A 10,401-nucleotide genomic window follows, 5' to 3' on the forward strand; every position below is an offset into this window, starting at 1 on the left:
TATAAATATAATATATATTATAAAGTAATACTTTGTAGCCAGAAATATAAAATTCAATATAAAATGGAATCATCATAATTTGAAGAACATAGGACCTCAAATCATAAGACCTGAATCTGAGACCTGAATTTGCTGTTGATTCACGATGTGGCATGTATTCTTTCTGAGCTTCAGTTTCCCCATCTAGAAAATGGAGCTAAGACTCAAGTAGAGGTATTTTTGTGACAATCCAGTAAGATGACATTTGAGAAAATGTGACCTGCACAGCATTTCTCATATCAAGTTAGTGTCATCAGCATCCTTAGAATGGTTCACAGCTGCAGTATAGCCCCCTGGTTTTACAGATGAAGAAGCTGGGCTCCAGATTGGTTAGGCTCCTCCATGTTACTGACAATGGGCTGTAATCACACAGCTTCCTGATCAGTGCATCCCATATGCTCCAGATACACAGCGAGCATTCACTTGAACCACCAGTCTTCCAGACTGCCCCAGGAGACCCAGTCCTTCCAGGTGCCATCCAATCCCAGGCTTTGTGGGTGGAAATGCTGGAGACCTACCCAAGGGAGTTAGTGGTATGGCCAAAGACACACACCATGGGCGTTTGTAAAGGAGGTGGGCATGAGCTTTGGGATAAAATAAGAGTTTCAGATGTTGTTTCTCCTTCTGCGCCTTTGAATCAGCCCCAGGCCTGCCTGTACCAGCAAGTTCTCGCCTTATGCCATAAGGTGTGTGTTGACTCCTCCCTGGGAGTCGGTGAGGAGAAGTAGACTTCTGTGCTTGTCCAGAAGAAGTGACACAGAATAGAAGTCCATAGGACCTTCCTCTGACACACTTTTTCTTCCCTAATCTGGACCCCAGTAACATTGAAGAGTATTTCGGAGGGAGCTTGAAGTTCTCCCTCCATCATTTGCGGATACATTTCCTTATAAGCTTTAAACTGATTATAGAGGACACTTTGCTGCATGTTATTTTCCCAGAGCTCCTGCTAATTGATTTGCACAGAAAGTGTTTTTCTCCAGAGATAGTTTCATTGTTGTGATGGTTTTCCTGGTAGCAGAACTGGGGTCCTATTGGGGAGTCCAGACATGTTGCTGGGGATGGTGAGTTGAGCCCTCATTTTCTCAATTACCCTCTTGGCCTAGCCTGGTCTCTAAAGTGGAGTAAGTTTAGGTCAAGGACAGGCTTACCACAGTTCTTCATGGCAAAGATCACATATGCATTCAGCTGTCGTAGCTTCTTCCTTCCTTCCTTCCTTTCTTTGTATATCCCTATATTTTTCAGAAAGCCTTGTTCTAGGACAGGCTTGTGGCTGTGGCACAGTTTTTCCTGTTTTGTACAGGTTAACTATTTCTCTAAAAGAATGTAGAGCATTTGTATTTGGGTTACCTCATGTTGATGTATTCCTTTACACCTTTACATATTCCCTTAGAGGCTTGGGGTGTACACTTTTAAATATCTAAAATAATAGATAATTTGAGATGAGAATTTTGGTGATATTCAGAAACCAAGAACTTTTTTTTTTTTTTTTTTTTTTTTGCCCTCATGCTGCTGACATCTAACTCCTATAAATTTTTTATGCCTCTAGGACACAGCTGTTTTGTAGTTACCAATTTCCATGGGATAGGTTAGCATCAGGCAGTGTTCTTCAACAAAATAGCTGTTTACACACATCACAGGCCATAATTTTCTTGTATCTTGTGTCATCGGTGGTTGTGATGTTTTTACAAGGGGAAAAAGTCTTTATCTCACTATTTCTCCATTTCTTAGTGTGTTCCCAAGAAACATAAGTTACCACCAAGATATATTTTACCAATTTCCAACCCCATTAAACTTGATGATAATATGAAGATGGAGTTATTCTTACGTAAATAGTTAGGAACTTATTAAATAAATGAAAATAGAGATTCTAAGCTGCTGATGATTTCTGTCATCAGTCTTTAAATTCCAGGCCATGAAATGTGATGCTTTACAAGGAGCAGATCATCTTTACTGTGAAGTTAACCAGCATTAAATGACCTGTGCTCAGTGCCTCATTTAAATGAAGCTAATTTAAACCTTCACTGTTAATGAGGAGACTTAATACTATTGGTTCATGACTTAATTATCCATTCCACTTGTCTTGCAAAGAACACTATTATAAAGAAGGAATTGTGTGCCATTACTAAAAACACCTTTAAATAATTAGTGTAGAATTGTCAAAGTTTTGTTTTTCTTATTTGTGTAAATAGCGGTTTACTTTTGTTGACCTTTCTCTCTTTCATCCTCAAGTCCGTATGTTTTTATCCTGCCTTCAATTATCATCCCTGGTAAATGGGCCATCATTTTGGCAGTTCCTTCCCCTCTAGCTATGACATTTGGGGCAGCTTCTACCCTGTTCACTTCTTCCTTCCCTCTTTGAGTTTTCTTTATCTCTACTCCTTCAAAGGATGATTTAAAACAGAAGTTAATTAAACATGAAACTTACTTTGCTATTTGTGGTTAATTCTTTTCCACAGATGTTCAAATATGTTTTCATGTATTAAAATATGCATCTCAGACATGTTTCTTTAGGCAGTACACTTCAAAGACCTAAAACTCTTTGTTTTAATGGTATGTAGCCTCACAAGTGGACTTCCCGCTGCCCCATTTGGAGAGCCCTGGAAGTGGAGGAGGAGACGCAGCAGGCTCCAGCAGAGAGGAGTACCTGCACAGCCCACACCAGAGTGTCGCTTCCTGTGGCTCACTTTTTATATATATTTATGGGCATGCTTTAAAGTGTGTGTACCAATTTTTTTCCCACAAGCCCTGTGCAGAAAAATAGCCCATAAAAAAATCCTCCAGAGTCGTCATATAGGTTCATATATTTAGAGCTGGAAGAATCCTAGGATATCGGGTGGGACATTCTCTCTTTGTAGCAGAGGCTTGGGATCCCCTCAGGATGATAGAAACAACCAACACGAGTGACTAATAGAACCTGAAGAGATGCAACGGCCTCTGATGGAAAGTAGATGAGGCAGCCTCTCAACCCAATTCACAGAGATAATTTCAACAAGGTTTCTATAGGTTAAGCCCTGCCAGTTTGCAGCCCCTGTCACAAGCCCTCCATGTTCAGCCCTCTTCCCATCACCACAGCAACCATATATCATAATAAATAATTGGGGAAGAAGCAATTCTGCAAATGTGACCTTGTCCTACCTTCAGTTTTGCCGGTGTGTGTGTGTGTGCGAGTCTGCGTGTGTTTCTTAGTTATCCTGTCCTGTGAACTTTTATTCTCCTCTCAAGATCTTGACCTCTTATAATAAATAAGATGGTTTATTAAAATAAGAAAACCAAGTCTGAAAGCTTTATTAACTTGGCACTATTTCACCTAGATTAGTAGTTCCCCAGTACCAATCCATGGCCCCAGCTGCTTTGGAGTCAGTTGAGCCACAGTCCAGACCACCTGAATCACTGAGTCATGGTGTTTAGGATTCTGAATTTTTAATGTTCCCCCTGATTCTGATGTGCTTCCAAATTGGTTTATTTTCTACTGTTTCCATCCCGAACAGCCAGCATCCCAACCCTGTCTATATATCCTACATAGCAAGCAGGTGAAAAGTAAAACAGCTCAGTTCAAATCTTGCCTAGATCACAAAAGAATAAAAGAAATGTTTTAGACTAAGAAAAATGAAACTTGTCACAAGATGGCACTACCCTTGCTTACCCTTAGGTAAGAAGTGCAAGATTTCAGAACTAAAAAAGTACCAGACACCAAGACAAAGAAAGAGTAATGCTGACCAGGGTGGGTGAGAAACATCTGCTAATTTTGATTCTCTTTCCCCAAGCCAATGCCCAGTACAGATCCCCCAAATCTGATTTGTATCCAACTTCTCAGAACTAATTTTTCAGCAATTTACAGTGCACTTCTGTTGAAAGGAATGTAAAAGGTATCCCAATCACAGATAGAAATGAGCAGTGACTGCCAAGCACCAGGTCCTCTTTGTGAGGACAGGCATGTTGAGGCTGCATGGGGTAGGTTGGGCTTTGCTGTCATAACATTAACTTCCACGATCCCACTGGCCATTGGTTTTCATTTTGAAACTGTCTAGGCCACATTTGTCCACAGGATCCAATTCAGTGCTTACTCTGAAATACCTATAGATGAAATCCTCAGTTTATTCTGCTTCTGATACAGATGGAACCTTCAAGAAAGATTCTTTCTCATGTTGTTGGGGTTTTTCATGGCTTTGCATAAGTTACCAGAAGTGTGTTATTATCCCATCCTCTAGATCATCTATGTGGAAAGCTTTGTTGGAAAAACGTTTGTTCTTTGTTGCAGATGAGATGACTAGAAAATATTTTTAAAAGTCGGTTAAATGCAGAAACAGAACACTAAATACCCTATATTCTCACCTATAAGTGGGAACAAAACATTGGGTACTCATGAACATAAAGATGGCAACAATAGACATGGAGGACTACTAGAAGGGGAAGGAAGGGAGTCGGCGAAGGGGGTTGAAAACTAACCACTGGGCCAGGCACGGTGGCTCACACCTGTAATCCCAGCACTTTGGGAGGCCGAGGTGGGCGGATCACAAGGTCAGAAGATTGAGACCAGCCTGTCTCTACTAAAAATACAAAAAATTAGCCGGGCGTGGTGGCGGGTGCCTGTGGTCCCAGCTACTCGGGAGGCTGAGACAGGAGAATGGCGTGAACCCAGGAGGCAGAACTTGTAGTGGCCGAGATCGCACCGCTGCACTCCAGCCTGGGTGAGAGCAAGACTCTATCTAAAAAAAAAAAATAAATAACCACTGGGTACTGTGCTCACTACTTGGGTGACAGGATCAATCATACCCCAAAACTCAGCATCACACAATATGTTCACATAACAAACCTGCACATATACCCCCTGAATCTAAAATAAAAGTGGAAATTATTACAAAAAAAATAAGATTCTTTAAATGTTGGTTAAAATTGTCTAAAGATTTTAAAGATAAGTACTAATCTTCTTAAAGAAAAGATCTCAAGTGACTTTTACATTGCCTGCCACGCCATCTGCTCATCCAAGCAAAGCAGTACAGACTTAACCCATTGAGCAGTTAAGATTTCTGGCTTCCCATCAAGACTGCCATTGGGAAGATGGGAAGCTGAAAATACCATCCTTTTGAAGCACAAAGTGTCATAACCATGATGAAATCAAGTTGATTCATGCTTGGAGTTGACTATTTTCCAGAACTTTCCTAAAGTCATTTGAATGTGTGATTGGAATTCACAAATGTTATTGTAGCCCCAGATCTGCTTTGTAATCGGTGCTTTTGGAATAGATAAGCTTTGAAATGGAAACATAGGTTTGTTGGTTTGTATTTTATTTTTTTTCCTCTTGACTGGAGAATCTCTGCTCATTAGAGCAAACAGCCCTATCCTGCACTCTACACAGTGGCCACACTCAGATTTCCAAAGGGTACTAAGGAAAGAGTCATGAACTTTTAAGACTGGACATCCCAAGATCTTCATTTAATTATGGCTTGTATTTCTACAGCCTATATAATTTCACATTTTATTTTAAAAACTATTTATTTTAGCATATAGAAACCTTTGGAAGATAGGTGAAAAGAAAAATCATACCATAGTCCCAAATAAATTATTAAATTTTGGTGTGTTTCCTTCTGATCTTATATTTACTTAATCCATATTAACAAACATCCATTGATCACCTGCTGTTTATAAGACACCAAGGAAGAATCAGAAGTAATTGACAGCCAGTCAAATAGAGACTAATTGAATTTTTAGGGAACACTCATTAAACGATCCAGATGGATAAAACTTAAATGTTAAGAAATTTGTCTCAGAACAACTTTAGAGATTCTGTGAATTTGGCAAAAGATGATGGTGAGTGGTGAGGGAAGAGAATCACAAAAAAAGGTTTACTTCTACCTTGAATCTGTAAAATACTTAAGAAAATGTGTAAATAATATAGAATAAAATGAAAAACCGAGGAATCCTAAATGACATTGTGACACTTTTGGTATCCTGAGATTGGGGATTGGACAGGAAATAAAGAGCTTTGGAAAACCTTACACATTTTCTTCTTGTTTTCCCTTTTACCAGGGATCTAAAGGCAAGGAATTAATATTAAACAGTCAGGTTTTATTCTATAATTACACACATTATTATCCCAAGAACACTCCATTTGCTTTAGTTAATTGGAGTAGATTAGGTGTCAAGAACCTTAGAGTACACACCCAGTGTGAATTGACTTGGCCAAGTATTTCTGCTGTCTTAATGTCTCTTACATGCATCACTGCTGTGCCATTTCCTCAGTTGTGGGCCCAAAGTGCTCCCTGCCCCCAGCTGGACATCTGCTTGGTACAAGTCAGACTAACTAGATCTTGAACCCTAATGAATGTTTGCCCGCCAGACCTAGTGCTAACAGATATCCAAGTTGGCTTGCGGGTAACTCCCTTCTTTCACCCAAGTGGCTGCTGTGCCTAAAAGAGTTCACTAGGGAATTTAGTAACAGCCCAAGAGCAGTGGCCTTGAAGCTGCTTTGGTGTTTTCAGGAGGTGTGTATGTGTTAAATAAGCAGACCCTTTAGTCTTGGGAACCTGCAATGCCAAATGCTAAGTTACAGATCTCACATGACACCCAGTAGAGACTGGCAGAGATTGGCCACTTCTCCGGACCTCTTCCACCTTCCTTTGACCTCCTCACCTTGCTTCTCTCTGACCTCTGTAGCCAGCACGACAGCATGACATTGTAAAAACCCAGAACCTCAGACTACTGCCATAGCCTTGGCTAGACTATTCTCAGAGCCTTAGCTCTGCTGCCTGGAACTACTATGAGGCCTAAGTGTTACTGTAATAAAAGGTCTTTTAAACCACAAAGTACTGAGGACAAAGGATTCTTTGGATATTTTTAGATGACTTAGAGGTAAACATGGCTTCTCAGCCTACGACTTGACTCTGACCCTCTGACTGCCCAGTCAACCCTCACCAGGATGATGTACAGCTTCTTACAGCGTCATTGATGGCTTTCGTAACTGCATTTCCTTGCTCCCTTGGTGTCCCTGAATCCTCATTCCCGAATAGGTTTGTAGAAAAGTGGGAGAGTAGTTAGCCATAACCTAATTTTGGTTTTGCCTATAAGAAATGTCTAGGTAAGCATTGCCTGAGGAATTGGGATAGGATGTGAGTAGTGGACAGCCTTGGAAAATGTCCAGAAGTGCTCAGATTGTCAGATAATTTGTAAAACTTGGAAAAGGCAGTCAGTATAGGGCTAATTTCCTTAGGAAAGCATTGTGAGACCCCAGAAGCTTGGGAGAGGAGATAAGCGGATAGAAGCTGGTTGAATGAAACAAGGAGGAAATAGGAGTGAGGGGTTTGGAGAGAGAGGGTGCATCCTTGTGCTGGCAAATTCTAATCTCTCTGGCATTGACTCCAGTCCACTGAGTGCAGAAAGCTCAACAACAGCAGGATTATGAAATCTGTGGCAGGAAACAGCTCTTTCCTTCAGGGGAGAAACAAGTTTCACTGTGTAGAGGGGAACCACTAGACCTATGGAATAAGGTCAATTCATGTGATATTAATCTGAAACATCTTCGTGTTAGTACAAGTTAGGGAATTTTAATTTGGATCAGTAATTTCATATGTCTTTGTGTTTTTATTTCCTAAATACCATTTGTCAAATCTAGTATGCTTTTCTAATAAATACCCTTTCTTATGAAGAGCTTTATTTTTTCATTCAAATGATTTAAAACCTCTAAGATATATAAAGAAAGGTATTTATTGTTACATTGTATTAGTGAAAACTTGGAAATAATCTAAATATTCATCCATGGGATATCTATTATATAAATTTTGGTCCATTTTTATAATGGAATCCTGTGCAGTTCTTAAAAATAATGAGGTAGAGCTAGATGTATTGATAGGAAAAGATGTTTATGATATTGGGTTGTACAACTATGGTGAGATTCAATTTTTTATAAATTTATTTCAAACGTGATAAAGTAAGTTCAGAAGAGTCTATGAGGAATTGTTGTCAAACCATTAATGGTGAAAGTTGTAAAGGGAAATTTTTATTCTCTTATCCATGTATATAAGTATTGAGAACTGAAGCATTTGGCCTTTTTCAATGAGCATGCATTTTTTTGTCTAGAATTAAAGTTCCTGTAAAATTCAACACCAATACAAAGAAAGAGATCACTAGAGGCAGTGGATGCTATAGTAATCTCTAAACTGAAGTCACTGCTCCCCAGATAGAGCCAAATTTGGAAAACCTGAAAAAGCAGAGATTTCAGAGTAGCCAGTTGATGATCCCCATCATACTCTGTTTAAGAATGTGAAGTATTGATACATTGCAGCAACTTGAATGAATCTCAAGAGCATTATACTGACTGAAACAAGCCAGTATCAAAAGCTTACATACTAAGTAATTCAAATGGAATTTGTAGGACATTCTCAACATGACAAAACCATGGAGACAGAGAAAATATCAGTGGTTACTAGGATCTGGGAGAAGGAGCAGCACAAAGGAATTTTTTCAGTGATGGAAAGTTTTTTTATCTTGATTGCGGTGGTGAACATGAGATTAACATGTTAAAATTCATAGAACTGTAAACAAAATCAATTTTATTGTATGTTAATTTAGTAAAAAATGTAAAAGCAAAAAACCAAATAAAGGAATAAGGAACCAAAGAATATCATATGTCTGAACCCACATAAGAACATGGCTGTGGGTTTCTGGTTGTTCAGCACCATGTGTCCACCCCACTCTGTGGGGCTTTCTGTCCTTGGCTAAATCCCAGAGCCAGCCTTACCCTTACTTCTGCCTGGGAGATAAGTACAATCCCAAGAACTGTAAGGGATTGCCCACTTTCTATTTAAACAAATCTCGTATCAGGAAGCTCAGCACCTTTCAAGACTTTATATTGGATTTACATATATTGCCTTCTACGAAGCTTGCAATTTCTCACTGTAACTTCTACCAGCGGAATCTAATTTTGCTCACTGGCATCACGTAGAATTAATACAACTCGAGAAACTCTCAGTATGTTGCAGTCATCTCTCTCTGCTCTTGCCTCTCTCACTTCTTCTCTGAACTGGTTCTTTTCTCATCCTGGTTTCTACACTCTCCACTCCTCTGGTCTCTTTTGTCTACTGTCTGGTTTGTCAGCGTCCCTCTGAAAATGCGTTGGTCGGACGTGAACATGATTCTGCATCTGTGGTCTGATACTAGGAAACAGAGCTAGTTGGCCCTCTTGCTAATCCTAACATGGTTTTTCTATTGATGATGCTAGGGTCACAGGGCCACCTCCAGAAGCCATATCACTCTGTGGACTCAGAGTGCCCAGACATTGTCTTTTGGCACATGCTGCTGAGAACTCCCCATAATGTTCAACAGGAGTAGGTTTTTTTGTCTTTCACTGTAGAACTCTGCATTTATCCCATTCAGTTACATCTTTTTAGGGCTGGCCATTCCACTCTCCAGATCATTTTGCATCCTGCAGGGGTCTGACATCTGGCATACCCACCATTTTTCCCAGTCTCAGGCTCTGACATCTGGCTTCATCTGTGTCAGTCTTCATCTGTGTCAGTAGTATAGTCTCTCTTTCCAAACGACTTGAAGAAGGGAGATGTTTGAGTTTCATTTTTGTGCCGTCACCTCTGACTCACTGGAACAGCCTGTTCCACAAGAAAATAAATGCCGACATGTCTTAAGCTTTCCCTCTGCTTGTGTTCCTTTCTGAAAAGGTTCCTCTTGTCTTCTGAATGTTGTACCTCTTTATATGTGACTGTTAATTGTATGCCTTGATGCTATTATAGTTTGGGTTGCTGGGGCAGGATGGCGCCGCATAAATACAACTTATCCTAATTAGCATCACTGCATACTTAAGCAGGTCTGAAACCTACAGTTTCCTCTGGTGCTTCATAGGTGTGCAGTTATTATGAAATTACTACACATCTGGCTGTCTTATTTCCATAATTGCTGCAGTTGAAAGGTGACTACTGGCCTATTCTAGAATTAGAAGGTGTTAATTATGTTAATAATCAGGAATTCGGAAGCAGCTTCCCTTAGTGGGTCCTGGAGGTGTGTGGGCTCTGGAAACTACAGAGGAGGTGGGTAGCCAGTGACCAGATGCCAGAGTATGGACAAGAGGACATAAGAGGAAGTAGAGACTCTATAGGAAAAAATGAGAGAGACAAATCATAAATGACCATGGAGCCAATTTCTTGGCATGATTTAAAAGTGCATTTGATATAATAAGGTAAATTAAAAGGCCAGGGATTTGGTGTAATTTGCTCCTGAAAGTGCCCTATGGACTTTCTCTAACAAGACACCTTCTTCCAATAGATTGCTCAGGATGTGAGGGTAAATGGAGAAGGTTCTAGATCATCCTTTTTTCCCCCTCCCAGAAGCCAGGGATTTATTTCCAACCCTCTTTAA

The 10,401-nt window shown here is 40.0% G+C and overlaps 1 protein-coding gene across 1 annotated transcript in view; it reads left to right on the forward strand.

The window, feature by feature from the left end:
* Positions 1–10,401, forward strand: part of LOC108542616 (serine/threonine-protein kinase ULK4) — a 494,918-nt gene that overhangs the window by 406,314 nt on the left and 78,203 nt on the right. The gene's annotated exons all lie outside the window — the stretch shown is intronic.

The sequence above is a fragment of the Rhinopithecus bieti genome, unplaced genomic scaffold, assembly GCF_001698545.2.
Source record: "Rhinopithecus bieti isolate Rb0 unplaced genomic scaffold, ASM169854v2 scaffold_22670, whole genome shotgun sequence".
Taxonomy (NCBI): domain Eukaryota; kingdom Metazoa; phylum Chordata; class Mammalia; order Primates; family Cercopithecidae; genus Rhinopithecus; species Rhinopithecus bieti.